Source organism: Elaeis guineensis, chromosome 9, assembly GCF_000442705.2.
Source record: "Elaeis guineensis isolate ETL-2024a chromosome 9, EG11, whole genome shotgun sequence".
Lineage (NCBI taxonomy): Eukaryota > Viridiplantae > Streptophyta > Magnoliopsida > Arecales > Arecaceae > Elaeis > Elaeis guineensis.
The window spans coordinates 24,450,471-24,468,004 of record NC_026001.2 but is presented as its reverse complement, the minus strand read 5'-3'; positions in this window follow the sequence as shown (position 1 = coordinate 24,468,004).

The window sequence follows — 17,534 nt, the reverse complement described above, 5'->3', positions numbered from 1 at the left end:
GATCAGATGAGCCACCAGTTTGTGGCTCATTTTGTTAGCAGCTGGCATCCCCGGAGGGGTTCGAAGTCCCTCATCAACATCAAGCAGAGGGAGGGGGAGTCCATCTAGGCTTACGTCAATCGTTTCAACATCGTCGCATTGGAGGTCCGAAACTTGGACTAATCGGTCACGATGGCTGCTCTGAAAGATGGCCTTCAAAAGAACGACCTTCTGTTCTTCCTGAAAAAGAAGTACCCCAGGAATTTTACCAATTTGCTGGTTCGGACCAAAGGATATGCCCGAGCAGAAGAAGCCTTCAAGATGAAGGATGAGGAGACCGTGAGAGAGCGGCAAGCGGGAGACTCGAGCAAGCCCGCAGTCAAAAAAGGGCCGAGTGAAGCTCGGCCATGTTCTCGAACTCCTCCCGGACATAGGCACGTCCGGACTCCTCCCCGAACTCGTAAACAGAGAAGCCCGGACCGTCGAGTTCGATGAGGCTCTCCTCCCGGAAGATTCCATAGCTACGCCCCTCTCAACGCATCAAAAACTCAAGTACTGATGGAGGTTAGGGAGCAACTCCCAAGGTTGGAGAGGATGCGCTCGCACCTTGAAAAGTACAACCCGAACAAATTCTGCCTCTATCATCGTGACCACGGCCATGATATGGAGGAATGTATTGAGCTCTGAGATGAGATCGAGGAGCTCATCAGACGAGGTCGGCTCGACAGGTTTATTCGACGCCAACCTGAAGGAAGAGAAGGTCGGCCTAGGGCCCTGTCACAGTCGGAACCGCCAAGGAGGGAGGAGCAGCCAGAAGATCAGCCTCCAATTGAAATTATCAACTCCATCTCAGGGGGGCCCCGGCAGGGAGCAGACCTTTCGCGGCTATAGGGTTCAAAAAATCTACGAATGTATTACTAACAACTTTGCCTTGAATAAAATTTTTTTTCATATTCGTGCATTTTTTTCTTTTGGTATGAGCTTATAACGACAGAAAATAACTCCCCCATACAAATGAAATTAAGCGTGTTAGGAACAGGAGGAGAACCTCATCCTAACATGAGCAAAGTCGAAGGTCCGATTTTCTAAAGACCGGATGGAGGGAGAGGCCCTTACAACGGCCCTTATGTGCCCCTACAGCCTTGTTAGGAACAGGAGGAGAATCTCGTCCTAACATGAGCAAAGTCGAAGGCTCGATTTTTTAAAGATCGGATGGGGGGAGAGGCCCTTACAATGGTCCTTATGTGCCCCCACAGTCTTGTTAGGAATAGGAGGAGAACCTCATCCTAACATGAGCAAAGTCGAAGGTCCGATTTCTTAAAGATCGGATGGGAGGAGAGGCCCTTACAACGGCCTTTATATGCCCCCATAGCCTTGTTAGGAACAGGAGGAGAACCTCATCCTAACATGAGCAAAGTCGAAGGCCCGATTTCTTAAAGATCGGATGGAGAGAGAGGCCCTTATAATGGCCCTTATGTGCCCCCACAGCCTTGTTAGGAACAGGAGGAGAATCTCATCCTAACATGAGCAAAATCGAAGGCCCGATTTCTTAAAGATCGGATGGGGGGAGAGGCCCTTACAACGGCCCTTATGTGCCCCCACAGCCTTGTTAGGAACAGGAGGAGAACCTCATCCTAACGCGAGCTGAAACTGACTGTCGGGAACAAGAGGAGGACCTCATCCTGATGCAAGCAGAGATTCAGTTGATCGACAAGGAGGAAAGCTTCCCCAATGACTCCTCTACACTCTCACGATCCCGTCAAGAGTAGAGGAAAAACCCTCACTCAAACACAGAAGAAAGGGGGAAGCGAAAAGAAAAAGTGACAAACTACACCAGCGATAGATAAAAAATGAACTACATCAAAAGCACAAGGGACCTTGTCTCGATGAAAGAGAAAATCCCTGTCGAAAATCTCTGATCCCTAAAGGCAAATTGACACGGCAATGATCAGGAACCTTCAAACTGCGTCGGCATCGAACAAGACGGAAGACAAAAGAAGTTCAGCAAACGATGACGCAAAGCAAGAACCGGCGAGGGATTATGAACTCCATCGGTGCAGAACAAGACATAAGACAAACGGAGTTTGGTAAACAACCATTTAATACCAGAATAGACAAGGTAACAGATAATTTTATTTCCATTTCATTGATGAAGTACTCATTACAAAGCCTTAAAGGCCAAAAAACAAAAAGATAAAGAAGAAGAAAAGGAAAAGAGGCTCTAAGGAAGCCCAGTTTCTTCCAATTTCGAGCTCTCGATTCCAGCCCCCGCTATGGATTGTCTCAAATTTTCGACTTCCTCTTCTAGCTCCATCTTTTTCAGCAGCATATCCTGAAACATCCGGTGGAATCACTGGTGCTCGTCCTCCGACTCTCGAAGCCTTCTCCTTAAGACCTCGGACTCCGCCTCGACGTCCTTGACTTCCTGCTGCTCGTGGACCAGCTGAACTTTCAACCGTCGTACTTCAGCTTCCTCCCACCCAAGGGCTACGGACAGTTCCACCATAGTCCCCCTCAAGGAGCAAAGCTCATCAGAACCTTGTGCAGAGACAAGCTGGACTCTCTCGGACAACCACCTTTGAAGGCGGGCAACTTCGTCAGTCACCGTCTGGAGCCTTCTTCGATAGTCCTCTACTTGTCTGCTCCAGCCGACTCGGTGGGTGTCATAAGTCACCTCAGCATCCCGTAGCTATTTTTGAAGGTCGGAGAACCTCTTTGACCAGTCTTGATCGCGGTCAGTCCAGACTGTGAGTCGGGATGAGCTCCCTTCCAGCCGACCGATCTTCTCCCATGCGGCCGCCAGCTCGACTTTAAGAGAGCTGATCTTGGAAGCCTGAGTCCACGACCGGTCGCTGGCACATTTCTGGAGTTCCTCAAGCTCCGTGATGAAGTCGGCTTTCCTTTTGGTGTATTCCATGAGACTTTTCCTGTGGAGGTCTCAAAATCGAGTAGCCTCCGCGGTGGCCTCTGAATGGCTCTCTTTCAGTCGGCGAAGTTCGTCTTTCAGCCTCTTGGATTTTCTTGTCAACTAACGAACTTCCTTTTGAAGGTCTCGTATCATCAACTTCAAGGGAATACCCTCCGGCAGGGGAAGAGCTTCGGTAGGACACTGTCGTTGGAGGACAAGAGCGCCACGACTCAAATTAATATCAAAAGATAAAAAGAAGGAAAAGGATACAAAAAAAAAGAGAGGGGGGATCCTCTGTAAAGATAAATCCGACTTCATTGATCAAATAAACTTCAAGTACAAGAGAACGAAAAAACAATCATCACAAAGGAAAAATACTAAATTAGAGGTTCCGGACCTCTGGGGTAGAAGTAGAGGGGGTCGGTGTCCCCGAAAGATCGTCAGCGGTGGCCACAGCAGTCAACGAGGTTTCGGTTGGAAGAGGATCGGCGGCGACGTCAGATGGTCCAGCTTCATCATCGGACGCCTCGTTCAGGAAGCTGAGATCCAATTCGGGAAACCTCCCAGCCACCTTCTCTTGGCAGAGCTCGAATCCCTTGATGAAGGCATCCTGACCGAACTGGACCTTCAGATCTTCCATCTTGGAGGAGCCTTTGAACTCCTCCACTGCTCGAGCCCTTGCCTCCGAGATCAGGGATGGAATCTGCGCTTTCAGCTCGAAAACCTGCTCCTTCAATTCGAAAGCCTGCTCCTTCCACTCAGAAACCTGTGCCCTCAATGCGGAGACCTCGGCCTCAGCCTTCCCTCTTTCCTCCTCCAAGATAGTCCTCAGATCAGACGAGGTTTGTCCCTCCTTTTCCAGCGCCTCCTGAAGGCTCAGGACCTCGGCGATCTTCTCCTCAAGACGGACGGCCCCGGCTAGGCGATCTTCTTCTGCCCAAACTGCCTCCCTCTTGGTGATCTTTGCCTCCTCGACGTTGGCGACGAGCTGATGCCCAATCTGCAAGGAAGGTCGGGGAGTCGATATGAGAGCTCAAGACTAAGTTGAAGAAGTAGGAGGGAGGAAAAAGGCGGGTTAGCCTACTTCGAAGAACGATCTCAGAGAGTCCCAGACCCACAGCTCGGGATCAGCGAGGACGATCCTCTCGATGACCTCGGACAGGATGCACCCTTCGACCAGCCTCTTTATCAAGTCCCTGTTGTTGAAGGGATTCTCCCTCAGGTCTTTCTCAGAGCCGCCGACCCCCTCGACGGCAGCCCTGCGACTGCGACTCCTCCAGGCTAGGATCTTCTTTCTCTTCCTCCCTTTGGCTCCAGGCGTCCCCTCGGGACGAATCTCCGAAACGGGACCCTCGGCCGGGGGGCTCTGTGAAAGGGTTCGGGGGACTTCAGGTTCGACGTCGGAGGGGACTTCGACGGTGACGGGCGTCGGAGCAGGCGTGGCCGAGCTTGTCCCCTCTTTCCTGGCTTTCTTCACCGACCCCGAAGTTGAGGCATCCTCTCTCTTATGGGTCTTGAGACCCTGGGCTAATCTCCGAGCCACGCTTGCATCCATGTCTGCGATAAAAGAAGATCAGTATGGATTCAAGATGGAACAAGAAGAAGGGGAAGTACCCAAAAAAAAAAAGAGAGAGAGAAGAAGAAAAAAGAAACAAAAAGGGGAGAGATACCGGCAGGGTTAAGGGGACTCAGGCCGACGTTGAACAAAAGTTGCTTCCTCAGAAGTTCGGGGAGGAGGGGAGCTTGATAGGCCTCGAGTTTTTTTTTAGACCTCGAGGTCGTCCCTTTTCAGGCTAGAGGCCCGACGGACGGAATCCCTCAGAGAACCCCAAGGGGGTAACCCTAGCTCTAAGGTTGGGCATTGGACGTAGAAGAACCTCTCCTTCCAGTTATGGACAGAAGAGGGGGCACCTTTCAGCAACCCCTTTCTACCAAACTGGGAGGAGAAGTACCACCAATCTTTTGTCGAGAGATGGCGCTTGAAGATGTAGAAGTTCCTAAACAAAGGAAGAGTCGGCCAAACTTCGGCTAAACTACAAAGAGAAAGAAATCCTATCAAAAACCTAAAGGAGTTCGGCACGACGGAAACTAGAGAAATATTCAAAAAACGAAAGAGAGCAATAACGAAGGGCGGCAGCGGGAGCCGAAGTCCAGCACGGAAGGCCTCCTGGTACAGACAGAAGCGACCGGGAGGAGGGGCGCTAGCCCGGCCAGATGGCCCGAAAAGCTCCAGCTCGTACTCCGGAGGAACTCCATACTGAATCCTTATCAGTGAGAGTTCATCCGGAGTCAAAGAATCGGAGATGGTGTCCGACGCAAAGGTCGGACAAGGTTCGGTCCTAGCTACGGGTTCGTCTACGGTACCGGTACTATGGAGAACTGGGGCTGACGAACTCCTAGAACTGCTAGAGGAGGAGATATCAGAAGATATTTTGGATCAGACGGAAGCTACAAAAATTCCAAAAAATTGGGAAAAATAACAGACAGGCCCCCGAGAAAGCTAAATAAACAGAATACGAAGAAGGAAGGACAAGAAGTTTCGAAACTAACCTAGATCAACCCCAGGAGCACAGGAGAACGGTGAGAACGATGGAGGTCGACTCGACGAATGCCTAAGGCCGGGAAGGATGCTAGAGGAAACTGGAACTCTCAGGGAAGAAGAGGGGAACCGAGGGATCCTCTCAAGCAAAGTGAAACCTATGAAGGAGGAGAACGTGTTTAAATAGACCCCGGGATCCGGCGCACTTATGATTTTGGATCCCCGTTGGCCGGTCTGTATTCGCCGCGTGTCCCATCCACCTTGACAGGCTGTTGGAAACGACAGGCGGCTGGCAAAGTTATTATTGCGCCGTACCTAAAGCCACGTCCTGACGAAAATTCCAAAAAGAACAAATCCTTTCCGAAAAGACTCCGGTACCAGCATGCCGAACGTCAAATATCTGGCAACCGCCAAGCACGAAAATCGAGGGAGCAACTTCGGCTGTGAAAATTTCTCTGTACTTCATTTGAAACTCGAACTTGAAAGTAGGGAGACTGGTGTTGGGTATAAAATACCTCCAGCCGAAGTTCATAAGAGGCCAACTCTCTCGAGATCCCTCCAACTTAGTGCGGCATCTTTTTCGGATTTCTCCAGCAACCGAATTTCCGACCTGGTGCGACGCTTTTCTAAACTCCCCCAACTGTCTGAGCTATGATAACGTCTTTCCAGACTTCTCCAACGATGAACTTCTTCAGTCATCCACCGGACTGCTTCAAATGCTCTCCGGGCTTCACTATCTACCGACCTTCTACAATGATCGACCGTTCTCCAGACCTCTTCCAGATCTCTTCCAGCCATGATAGATTCTAATCCAAATTTCTCAGACTTCGTCCACGGTCGAACTTCTCCAAGGATAGATTTCTACAGCAATCCGACTCCACCCATATTTCTACGACGGTCGATCGCCTTTTTGATTTCATCCGAGCTCCTACGGGAGCCGGACCTCTGTCCCGAATTCCTATTGCAGGTAGACTTCATCCGAGCCCCTACTACAAACGGTCTACTCCGAACTCCTACTACAAATGGTCTACTCCGAGCTTCTATTACAAGCGACCTACTCCGAATTTTTACTACGAGCGGTCCACATCGGATCTCTACTGTAAGCTTCCATCCGAGCTTCTATTGTGAACGAATTCCTTCCGGACTCCTGTCGCAGGCGGGCTTCAGCCGAGCTTCTTCAATAAACGATCCCCATCTGAACTTCTATGAGAATCAGACTTCGACCGAACTCCTGTAGCAGATAGATGTCGGATGAACTTCTACGATAGATGGGTTCCAGCAGCCGGGCTCCCCCCAACAGCCAATCGCCCTCGGCATCTGCCGTACCTCCCCAGCCATCGGCCTCAAATAATGTCAGTCGGACTTCAACAGCACCGATCGGATTTCCTCAGAACCCTCCAGATCCCCTCCCAGTGGGTGACCCTCTCCAACGCCATCCGAAATCTACCGTCGGTCGACCTTCTGCCGAGTTTCGCATGAAACTGGACGTCACCAACAGAAAGCTTTCGTCCGAGCTCCTACAGCAGATGACTTTCGCCTGAAACGTCAGTGACCTCGGAACATCCGGGCCTGTCCCAGAACGACGATGTGAAGAGCCGCTCTGCTTCATCAGGCATCCTAGCCGAGCTTCGACCGACAGATCCGAACTCTTTGACAAGCTATGACAAGAGCCGCCACCCTGCTCCACTCCTTGCAATGGATTCCATGCGGCTCCACCACTCTCTGGCAAGCCATGACAAGAGCCGCCACCCTGCTCCACTTCCTGCAACGGATTTCACACGGCTCCACCACTCTCTGGCAAGTCTCGACAACAGACACCACTCCACTCCCCGCGGCAAGCTCCACGTGGCTTTGAACAGCCCCTGACGCCACTACTCTCTGCAACAAACTCCTTATGGCCCTGAACGGCCCACTACCAGGCGGTTACAAACATCGCTATCAATCTGTTACGCCCTCCGCCTATAAAAAGGAGACCCCAGATACGTTATTCTCTAAGCTCTAATCTTTATCTCAAAACACTGCTAAAATCCCCATTCGAGTACTTCATTTTTGTTGAGGCAGAGAACTGACTTGAGCGTCGGAGGGTCTTACGAAGCACCCACAAATCCGGTTTAGACTTTCTTTACAGGTCTCGACGGCGACCGCGACTCCCTCGACTCCAGCTTCTCCGACGCCAGCGGATTTTTGCACCAACATATGGGAAAGCCAACAGTGCACCTAATTGGATAGCAGCTTATATGCCAATCATATAGAATTTACATTATGAATTTCTAGGATATCTTTCCATTTTATTGTTAGATATTTTTTTTTTGTTGATTCCTATGGATGTACTTGTAATTATTGAGTTTAATTCATAAATACCATTTTCTTTTGTTTGCACCAGCTGCAAGGCCCACCTACAAAATAGAAATTTAAGTTTTATTTTTAGGTATCCAAATTTTTCAAGGTTCTTTGATGTTCGTGATATTGGTTCCCTTCGGAATCCAAACCCTTTTATCTCCTACATGAACATTGTTCTTAATGCTGCAAGCATATGATGCCCATTTTGACCATAATAAAAACAAGTAGTAGTATGCATATTTGTCTGGGAGGATTAAACAAAGAATTTTTTAAGAAATTTCTGCTTCTTTTGATATTCATATTCAATTCCAGCTTCATCATAGACTACCCTTTTGTTTTTCTATGATTATATTTAGTTTTTCTATCCTTCATGCAAATTTAGGCTATATCAAAGTTAATTCCTCCACTTTCTTTCTAAATTTATTATTATCTTCACTTAATTAATCTTTTGTCGTTTACTAAATCCTTTTTCTGTTTGAGTAATTCTTGGTTTAATGTTTTGTGCTTTTTGTTTTTAGCTCCTAAGTTCTTTAACTAAACTACCAATTCGTCGATGCTTCATAAAGCTCATCCAAAGTAAATTTAGATTGAGTTTTAGATTTTATCTCATTTTCATAAATCTTGAGAAAAAGATAGGCCACCTCTTGATCTTCTTCATCAGAACCACTACATTGTATCTCCAAGTTGTAAACATTGCCGTCTTTTTTGGCTTCTTGACCCTTTCTTCAATTATAGCCAAATCTATTTTTACATGTTCAGGTTTCTTCCCTTCATAGCATATTAAGGATTCTTTGTCTTTTTCCTTGCTTGGTTCCTCCTAAATCATTGGCTTCCTTTTTTTCTTGTCTCCTTCTTCTCATGAATCCTTAAAATTTCTTTTAACGGGTGCCAATTCTTCATCATCCTTTGCATCTTCTAGTTCTTTGCTTTTGTCATCTTCTGCACCAAAGATTTTAACATGATTGTCTTCTTTCTTCTAGACTTCTCTTCACTATTTTGCTTCATGGTAAGTTTGTGCATCATTAGAGATCCCAGCAACTCCTCCAAGAGTAGTTTATTCAAATCTTTGGCCTCTTGTATTGCCCTAACATTCACTTTCCATATTCTTAGCAAAGACCTGAGAATCTTTCTTACAATTTATTGTTAGCATATAATTTAACTAAATTTTTTTAATCCACTGATAATAATAATAAATCTAGTAAACATATCAATTATAGATTTATTATATTCCATTCTAAACATTTCATATTTTTAGAAAAGAATAGTTAAGGATTTTCTACTATGCAAATCTCTATGCACACTGAACCCCTTCATTCATCTGCCCACATAGATCTCAAAGCACCCTTTGTAAATGGCCCATAATTAAGAATCACCCGTTGCATAGATCTCAAAGCATTTTAAACTTCTTCGTTCATCCATCTACGTAGCTCTCAAAGCACCCTTAGAATAATAGTCCATAATAAAGGATCGCCAACCATGTAGATCTTAAAGCATACTGAGAACCTTCATTCATCTACTTGCATAGATCACAAAGTATCCTTATTATATGACTCATAGTTATGGATCACCCATTGTGCAAATCTCAAAGCACTTTGAACTTCTTCATTCATCCACTTACATATATCTCTTTTTTTTTGAGAATCCAGGTGGAAGTCAGGAACTTCTCCTAAGTAGTGCTTTGATATTAAAGTGGGATAAGTACAATGAAATTGATGGAGATTTACAAACATTACGAGAGGTGGGATTGGCCAACATTACAGGGGTTGGGCTCGTTGCTTGCATGGGAATGTCATATCAGCCCGAATGGGTGGGAGAGAAAAGTATTGGCACTGGATAAAAAACTGCACTGGATGGGGCCAAGAGTAAAATAACGATCCTTGTGGTGCAGCCACCGTCTTGGGCAAAGCACGGGGGAAAATTGGTTCTTAAGAGAAGCTAGGCTTCAAAAAGTGCCCAAAGGGTGAGCAAAACTTTAGAATGGACCATGAAGCTGGTTTTGAAGAGTTGAGGAGAACTAGTACCCGTATCCCTGACGTGCTCCGAAGCAATATTTCACCATGGCTCCTCTATGGCTTCTCCAGGTGCCATGCTCAGTCTGGAATTTGGGCAAGTTGAGAGCATAAGGAATTGACGTTTTGATAAGAAACCAAAGAGGTCCAACTTTGAAAGGTTGGGATAGCTTTTCTTGCCATCCACGATGGCGTGGTGGCTTTGAATTGAAAAACTCGACAATTGCATTCTTTTTAGAGGCACCATGCTGCGGTAATGAACAGATATTTGAGAGTAGGAAACCGAGTTTTGATGGTTTGAGAGTACCTCCAGGAGTCCTAAACTTCAGAGAAAGATCGAGGGAGCTCGGGAACATTAAGATTGGATAGAACAATGGACCAGTAGGCTTCGGAGAATTCGCATTGTAGCATGAGGTGGTTCAGGGATTCACCTTGTTCGTCACAGAGGGGGCACCTTCTGACGATATTAACGCCTTTTTTAATCAGATTTTTCTTCATCAATATTCTATCATGGTAGCAGAGCCAGAAGAAGAGTTTGGCTTTCTCAAAAATAGAGAATTTTCAAAAGGCTTTATTGATGTGGGAGATTACTCCACCGTGAGAGAAAAAGTTGTAGCTAGTTCTGACTTGGTAAATGCCATTAGTATTCCACTTCCAAAGCCATGTGTTCAGGTCAGAAGACAGGGATACAGTTCGGAGAAGATGCGATAAGTTTCGAAGCTGACTTGATGCTTGAGAGCTCATTGGGTATTTAAAAGATGTGTGTAAGCTTGAATGGCAGAGGATATCACTAATAAAACTGTTTTGTTTTCTCGCCAAGAAATATAGGTTGGAAAAAAAGAGTTTGAGTTCCTTGTTTCCAATCCAAGAATCATGCCAGAATGATATTTAACGGCCGTTGCCTACCTTCGGGTGGAAACATTGCTTGAATAGGTGCAGGAGCTTTAATAAATTTTTCCAAACAGGAGAGGCTACTATGAGCAATCGCCTCGAGGATTCCAAAATAGGCCTTTTAAAATAGTACATACTTTTTAGGAGGCACCAAGGCTTGTGTGGGTAATGAGTGAATCTCCACTATCATTTTAGAAGGAGGGCTTGATTAAGAGTGGTGAGGTTCTTAACTCCTAGACCACCATATGGTTGTGGTCTGCAGATGTGGTTTTAGCTTAACAAATGCTTGACATTCCCTTGTGACTATTGGCTGTACCAAATGAATTATCGAGAAATCCATTCTATTTCTCGAGTTACCTCTGTGGAGAGCTTCAACACTGACATCCAATATATTAGGATGGCATTTAGAACTGAGTTTGTCAGGGTGATTCAACTAGCAAGTGTCAGAGTTTTCTATTTCCACCCACAAAACTTCTATGTAATTTTGTCGATAAGGAAGATCCAATCGCTTTTGTTCAGCCTGGAGTGGTGCAAAGGAAGATCCAAATAACGAGTGGGAATGCGAGAGACCTTTCAACCTAGCAGTGTGGTGAGATCACAGGCAAGGTCCTCGTTGATACCCAGGCCAATGAGTTGAGTTTTGTAGAAGTTGATGCTTAATCCCATTGCCATTTCGAAGCTGTACAAGATTAGTTTGAGAGAGTTTATGTCAGATAAACCAGCTTTGCAAAAGATCAGGGTGTCGTCGGCAAACTGTAAACACTGTGAGGGCCATTTGAAGCCAGGAGGACCAATTCCATGGATCAACCCTTTGGAGTTGGCAGCCTTAAGAATTTTGGCGAGAACGTCTGTAACCAGAATGAAAAGTAGGGGTGAAAGGGGGTTTCCTTGCTTTAAACCCCTCTTGTTACGGAACCATTTCTCAACTAAGCTATTAATGACCAAGGCAGAGTATGAAGATTGGAGAAGTGCCATTATCCAGGCGATCCATTTACTCTCAAAGCCTATGTGGGAGAGCAAGTCAAATAGATAATGCCATGTTACACTGTCAAAAACTTTTTTGAAATCTATTTTGCAAAGGGTGGTAGGGAGGTTGGCATGCTTATTAAATGAAATAAGCTCCGTGGCTGAAATGTAGCTCTCAAAAATTAATCTTCCTTTGACGAAGGTGGATTGGCAATCAAAAACGAGCTCTTCCATTTTGCCTTGGAGTCTGATTGATAACACATTGGATATGATTTTGATTAGTCCATTTTCGATGCTTATTGGTCTAAAATCCTTTACTGTTGCTTGGGTTGTTTTTTTGGGGATCAGAGATAAGTAATTGTGTCCCAGTATTTCTAGTAGAAAGAGATCTGAAAATCGTCTAGGCCCGAGGATTTGTGTTTTGCCAGAGTAAATATAGCATTTTTAATCTCATCAGCCGAGAAAGGGGCAGCTAGAGAGGATAAATCTGGTGGAGGGCCAAGGTAGAGCTTGTCCTAGTCTATGTCCGCATGTTTAGCTCCTTGGGATCCAAGGAGAGAGTAATAGAAGGAAAAGAAAGCTGATTCAATGTTAGTCCAAGTCTTTAGTACCTTGTTGTCCTGGTGGAACTCTAGGATACGGTTCTTTCTCATCCTGTTTGAAGCGGTAATATGGAAGAATTGTGTGTTCCGATCTCCTTCTCGAAGCCCAATGTTGTGAGATCTCTGATGCCACATAATCTCTTCTTGTTGTAATAGAAGGTCAAGTTGGTGTTTCAAGTCAGCTCTGGTCATTCATATAGTTCATTTATTTGACTAGATCAGCTTTGTTTTCTAAGAGTGATATTACCCACTGATGCTTTGCTCCATTTTTGGAGGTCGGCTCTGAGATACCTGAGTTTGAGGACCATATTGGCGGCACCGTCATCTGAGGATGGAGATTCGGACCACCATTTCTCAATCAAGTCATTGCAGCCGTCATATGAGTACCATAGGTTCTCGAAGCGGAACGGTTTCCTCTGAATGCCGGTGTTGTTTGCCACTGCTTTAACTGAAAGTAGGAGAGGGATGTGATCTGACATGATCCGGACAAGTGGGGAAAGCGAAGATGTTGGTTAGGCTGAGTGCCAGTCCGTTGTAACAAAACACCTATCGAGCTTGGCCAAGCTAGGTTGGCCATGGAAATTTGACCAAGTGAATCTACGAGATGATATGTTGAGGTCAATGAGAGATAAGGTGCTGATGAAGTTGTTGAGCTCTTGTGAAGAACGAGAACTTTCAAGAGCTCCTAACCTCTTGACATTAAATCTAGCAGCATTGAAGTCACCAATTAGTGCCCAGGGGAGATGGATTTAGGAGCTTAATGCCTCCAGTTTCAGCAAGAAAGATAAGCGGGAATGATGATCGTGGTGACCGTAAAGGTTTGTGACAATAAACTTATCGTTTATGTTTTTTGGGAAGAATTTAGTGCTCAACTAGTGACTCCTGATATGGAACAATCTACTATCTACCCACTTTGCTTCCAAGCTGTTAACAGGCTGCCTACAGACCCTATTGCCTCATGAACTTGATAACTGTTGAAATTTAGCCCGCATGTTGATTTCAGAAGTTGGGAAGAGAAGTAGTTTAATTTGATTTTTTGGAGGTAGACAATCGAACATTTAGCTCCGTTGTTTGTCACCTTTACCGGTCGCTTCTTGGAGGGTAAACTTAACCCTTGTACATTCTAGAAAATGTTGAGGTCACGCGCACCGGATTGGATCGGCCTAGATTTTTGATCTAAAATCTAATCTCTTTGAGACAATTCACCAAACACATTGCAGGCATAAATAAACAAAGACAAAGAAACCAAGATTTACGTGGTTCGGTACAAGAGGCCTACATCCACGGGGAGGAGGAGCAATCCACTATAAATCCGTCCCGAAAAATAGGTACAATATGAGGTATAAGATACCTTTAATCGAAACCAACAAGAAGGCAACAGAGTATCGAATAGAAGGCAACCAAGATCCAATCGGATCTACCAATCTCAGCCTCGGTAATAGATCAAGGTAAGATAATACCTGAGGTGAAGATACCTTTCTCAATCCTCGGCAAAAAATCAAGATGAATACCTCCTTACCAACCGAAGAAGCGTTCGGTCATCAGCACAGAGCATCCGTGAAACCGAGAAGGAAGAAGACAGGTAGAACACCAACAGAGCACCAATGGGAAAAAGCCAGGAAGCAAACCAGCACAAGAGCACCAGCGGGAGAAAGCCAGGGAGCAAACCCGCACAAGAGCACCAGCGGGAGAAAGCCAAGGAGCAAACCCGCACAAAAGCCCCTGGAACCTCTTCCGAGCACTCGCACCCTCTTCACAAAGAAGGATGCCGCGACCTTCTTTTAAAGGAAAAAATAAACTCCTCGAAATAGAGATTCACCATAATAAGAATTCTAAACTGTCACGGGAGATAAACAAGGAAAGAGTAATTTTGGAGCAATATAACAATCCTCCTCCTTGCGACAAATATTGTTCCTTTTATATTAGATGTGGATTTAAAAAAAAAAACTTTTATAACCTCCTCCTCACCACAAGCCCCGCAGGGCATTACCAAATGCTTATACCAATCAAGTTCAGGAAATTCCTGAACTTAATTGCAGGGATTGGTTTAGTGAACATGTCAGCCGGATTATGGGCAGTGTATATTTTCTGAAGCCTGATATCACCTTTCTCTACCAGATCTCTGATGAAGTGATACCTGATATCTACATATTTTGTTCATTCGTGATACATCTGATCTCTGGTAAGGTGCAAAGCACTCTGACTGTCACAATGAATGTCTAAACAATCCTGTTCGAGACCCAAATCCTGTACCAACCCTTTTAGCCAAATAGCTTCCTTTGCTGCCTCTGTCAATGCCATATATTCTGCTTTAGTGGTAGATAAAGCAACTGTAGACTGTAAAGTAGCCTTCCAACTGACTGCACATCCAGAAAGAGTAGACACATATCCGGTCAAAGATCTTCTCCTGTCCAAGTCACAAGCATAATCTGAATCACAAAATCCTATAACTATGCAATTACTCTGTGCAGTGAATATTAATCCCAATTTAGAAGTGCTTTTTAGATATCTAAGTATCCATTTCACAGCTGACCAGTGAGCCTTTTCAGGCTTATCCATGTATCTGCTTACAACGCTTACTGCCTGTGAAATATCAGGTCGAGTGCAGACCATCGCGTACATGATGCTGCCAACTGCGCTCGCATATGGCACTCTAGACATATATCTCTCCTCATCCTTAGTCTGAGGAGAGTCTCTGGCAGAAAGTCAAAATGACTGGCAAAGGGGGTAGTGACAAGCTTAACTGTAGACATACCAAATCTATCCAAGACTTTTTCAATATAACTATGCTGAATAAGGAAAAATCTACCTGATTGCCTGTCACGAATAATCTCCATCCCAAGTATCTTCTTTGCCGGTCCAAGGTCCTTCATATCAAATGCAGTACTGAGCTCGACTTTTAGTTTCTGGATGATTGACATGTCCTTGGCTGCAATTAACATATCATCCACATATAATAACAAATAACAAAAGGACCCATCTGAAAGCTGCTGATGATACACACAACTATCATATGGAGATCTACTGTATCCATAGTCGACCATAAATCTATCAAATTTACGGTACCACTGTCTTGGAGACTGCTTGAGACCATATAATGATCTCTGGAGTAAGCATACATGATCTTCTTTGTTTGGAACTTCAAAATCAGGTGGTTGTTGCATATAGATCTGTTCCTCTAAATCACCGTGAAGAAAAGCTGTCTTAACATCTAGTTGTTCCAACTTCAAATTTTGAGAAACAACAAAAGCAAGTATCACACGGATAGAAGAGTGTTTGACTACAGGAGAAAATACCTCCTTGTAATCAATACCCTCCTGTTGACTGTATCCCTTTGCTACTAATCTGGCCTTATATCTAAAATCTTGAGGAGTGGCTCCTTCTTTCCTTTTGAAGATCCATTTGCAGCCAATTGTCTTCTCACCTTTTGATAATTTGACTAACTCCCAAGTCTGATTCTTTTCTAGAGACTAAAGTTCTTCAACCATAGCCATGGTCCATTTATCAGCCCGTGAACTACTAATAGCCTCCTGATATGTGGTCGGCTCATCACCAATGGTGTCTGCAACACTCAGAGCATAATAGACTAACTCAGCACAAGCAGAATCCTCAAAACCATACATTTGAGGTGCTCTGATCTGACGCCTAGGTCTTCGAGTGGCAATACTATCAATCTGATCCTGATCTTTTAATGTCACCTCCTCCTGAGTCTGAATTTGTGCATCTATCTGTTGTTGTTGTTCATTGTAAGTATTTTCACTTGACTGCTGCTGTTGTGATTTAACAGTCTGATCAATATCTGCAACAGTCCTATCCTGCTGACCTCGATCCTGATCACTTTGAGAAGAATTAGGCTGTAGCTGCCTTGAAGCAGTGGCTGTCTCATAAAATGTCACATCCCTACTGACTAGAAATTCTTGAGATCCAGGCTCTATACACCATAATCTTTAGCCCTTTATCCCATATGCATATCCAATAAATATTCACTTTTTAGCCCGGAGGTCAAACTTTCCATCTCTTACATATGCATAAGCTGGACACCCAAAGATTCTGAGTATTGAATAGTCTGCAAGTCTGCAAGTCTGCGAGTCTTCATGCTTAATGCTGATGCTGGAGATCAGTTTATAATATAGCAGGCTGTGTGAGCTGCCTCTGCCCAAAAATCTCTACTTAATCCAGAACTAGATAGCATAGATCTGACTCTCTCTAATAGTGTGCGGTTCATGCGTTCTGCCACACCATTCTGTTGAGGTGTATCCACTGTTGTTCTATGTCTAATAATACCTTCTGACTTGCAAAAGTTATCAAATTCTGTAGAACAAAATTCTAAATCATTATCAGTCCGAAAAATTTTCACCTTCCTTTCAGTTTGCCTCTCGACCATAGACTTCCACCATTTGAATGTTTCAAATACATCACTCTTACTTTTAATGATGTATATCCAGACTTTTCGGGAGTAATCATCAATGAAAGTAAGTATATATCTTGATCCACCCTTGGATGTAATTGGGGCAGGTCCCCATAGGTCAGAATGAATATAGTCTAATATACCAGTTGTCCTATGCACGCCTGTAGTGAAGCTGACTCTGTGTTGTTTTCCAAATATGCAGTGCTCACAGAATCTAAGTGCACTAATCTTCTGACCACTCAGCAGCCCATGTCTGCTCAGCTCCTGTAGACCTCTGTCTGAAATGTGTCCTAGTCTCTGGTGCCATAAATGTGTCAACTGCTCAAGAGAATATTGTACTGCTGATGCCTGACCAACAACTGTACTGCCATCCAAATAGTAAAGAGTGCCACTCAATTTACCTCTCAATAAAGTTAATACCTTTTTATTGATAGTTATAGATCCTCTACCCCATCTGCCCTCATATTCTGCTCTGTCAAAGGCATGTATTGAGAGAAGGTTCTTTTTTAATTTAGGAACATATCTGACATCATCCAATATCACCATGGTATTTGAATTAGATTTAATTTGTATCGTTCCAATACCTTCTATATTACAGATACCATTATCTCTAAGAAGAACAGTACCACCTTCATAAGATCTAAAGGAAGAGAACCATTTCTTGTGAGGTGTCATGTGGAAGGATGCTCCAGAATCCACGATCCAAGTATTAGCATGACTAACACTGCATCATCTGGTATACTGCTATGACTTCCTGAAGAAACTGCAATTGATGCTGTATCAGAGATTGTTCCTTTATCTTTTTGTTCCTTTTCCCTTTTAGATTGTAGAAGTCTACATTCAGATTTTCAGTGGCCTGGCTTTTTGCAATAGTGACAAATACATGGTCTTT